This window comes from Pipistrellus hanaki, assembly GCF_964339955.1.
Source record: "Pipistrellus hanaki genome assembly, chromosome: X".
In the NCBI taxonomy this organism is placed as follows: domain Eukaryota; kingdom Metazoa; phylum Chordata; class Mammalia; order Chiroptera; family Vespertilionidae; genus Pipistrellus; species Pipistrellus hanaki.
This window is the reverse complement of record NC_140524.1, coordinates 99,821,825-99,824,068: the sequence shown is the minus strand read 5'-3', so window position 1 is coordinate 99,824,068 and position 2,244 is coordinate 99,821,825.

Sequence of the window (2,244 nt, the reverse complement as noted above, 5' to 3'; positions counted from 1 at the left end):
CAAGCTGAACAGAGTTGAATTTAGTTTAACACAGAGAAAGCAAGGCATGCTCTGGCTGTGTCGTCCTTTGTATTTCCTGAGGCATCAGCTGAATTGCAAAAAGCTCAAAGAGCTTCTTATTATTCTTGATTTTTTAAAATTTCTGGAGGATAACACTGAGCTTTCCTAGTGTTCGAAGATCAAGCTTAGGGGTTCGAAGCAGCACTGAGCAAGTACAAAAATGTGTTGCTCCAGGCTTCCAGGAAAGGCTGCAAGGATTTAGATTCCACTGTCATCTGAAGCAGACTATCCATGACATTGGCTAAGAGTCCTTTACTGGATGTTCTTAGATGATTTAATAGAACTGCCCCCCACCCCACCCCCCAGGCTCAGCCGAGGCCCCCTCAGAGTTGCTCTCCACCCGGGCTCCTGCCTTGCCCTTGGGCTCAGGGGTCTCCAGGCTGCCCCACTCCAGCCTGAGGTCCACAATAGGTCTCCTCCTCACAGCCCTCCCCAGCAGAATTCAAATGACAGGGGGCAAGGGGAATCCCCCACACCAGATTTCTGATTCCCCACCCATCAAGAGGGCCATGGAATCCTAGCCAGGTCAAGACGGTCAACCCAGCCTGGCTCCGGCCCTCCTCCACTGCCTGGTGTGAGCAAGAAGGCAAAGTCAGAAGCCAGGTGTCCCAAGCCAGGGGCCTAGTAAAAAATGAGTATTATTATATATATATATATATATATATATATATATATATATATATATATATGTATAATTTATTTTATTGATTTTTTACAGAGAGGAAGAGAGAGCGATAGAGAGTTAGAAACATTAATGAGAGAGAATCATCGATCAGCTGCCTCTTGAACACCCCCTACTGGGGATGTGCCCGCAACCAAGGTACATGCCCTTGACCGGAATCGAACCTGGGACCTTTCAGTCTGTAGGCCGACGCTCTATCCACTGAGCCAAACCGGTTTCGGCTATTTTAAATATATTTTTATTGTTTTCAGAGAGGAAGGGAGAAGGAGAGAGAGACATCAATGATGAGAGAGAATCATTGATCAGCTGCCTCCTGCATGTCCCACACTGGGGACTGAGCATAAAACCCAGGCATGTGCCAGGGAATTGAACTATGACCATCTGGTTCATAGATCAAAGTTCAACCACTGAGCCATGCCAGCCGGGCAAATAAACAAACAAAAAATCCCCCCATAAAACAAAGCACCAAGTAATATTAAGTGTCAGTTGTCTAGTGTCCAAGTAATAGTTATTCCAGAAAAAGCAACTTTCCTTATTCTTTCTTCAGGTGCTGACTATAAATTACACTCAGATAATGTTGCATGCTTGACTTATTTTTGGAAAAGCCTAAAAATCACTTGTAGATCCTACTTAGGACCATGTTTTGAAAACTCTTGGGTTTCTCAAGACGTACTTTAAGCCAAGATACAATAATTCTGTAAGAACACTTGTTAATAGCTGGTTGGTTTTAGCAACTGCAGAGCTAAACTAATGCCATCTATGCCATCACTCCTTGGTTCTGTTTCTGACATATGACTTTCAGGTACCATTTCCCTAATGACCCTGTGCATTGCTTGTTGCAATTTAGTCCAAAGAACATGACATCTTTGTTTCTTTTGACAAAGGAACTGCAATGTTCTTTTCTGTTTTATTGTGTAGTTTTAATTATTATGTGCTTTAACATAAGGCGATGTCTCACCTGGCTGGCGACCAATTGCACCCCAACAGGCCCCTACTGGGGATCAAATCGCAATCTAGGCATGTGCTCTGACCAGAAATGGAACCCGCAACCTTTTGGTGTCCCGCCAACGCGCCCATCAACTGGGCGCAGCTGTTTTCATTTTTCATCTCCCCCGTTTGTGCTTGGCCCATTCGCTTTCTCATCGAATTCACATCCCGTGGCGGGGATCTGTTTATTCCCACATGACGTAAACTTTCCGAGGAAACTGCGAGGTCGTGCCCTGTCCCGCCGGGACACAGCGGGGGGACGAGAGGAGCAGCGATCAGGAGAAGAAAAACCTTGATTTAACTGACAGCTCCAGAGTGGACGACGGGCGCAGCGGGGCGCAGCGGGGCGAAGCAAGACTCAGAGGCCTTGGTTTTCAGGCCCCGCCCCTACTCCCCGAGGCGTGGCCCCGCCCTCATGGCTCCGCCCCTACTCCTGAGGCGTTCCCCGCCCTCCCGGCCCCGCCCCTATTCCCCGAGGCGCGACTCAGAGGCCTTGGTTTTCAGGCCCCGCCCCT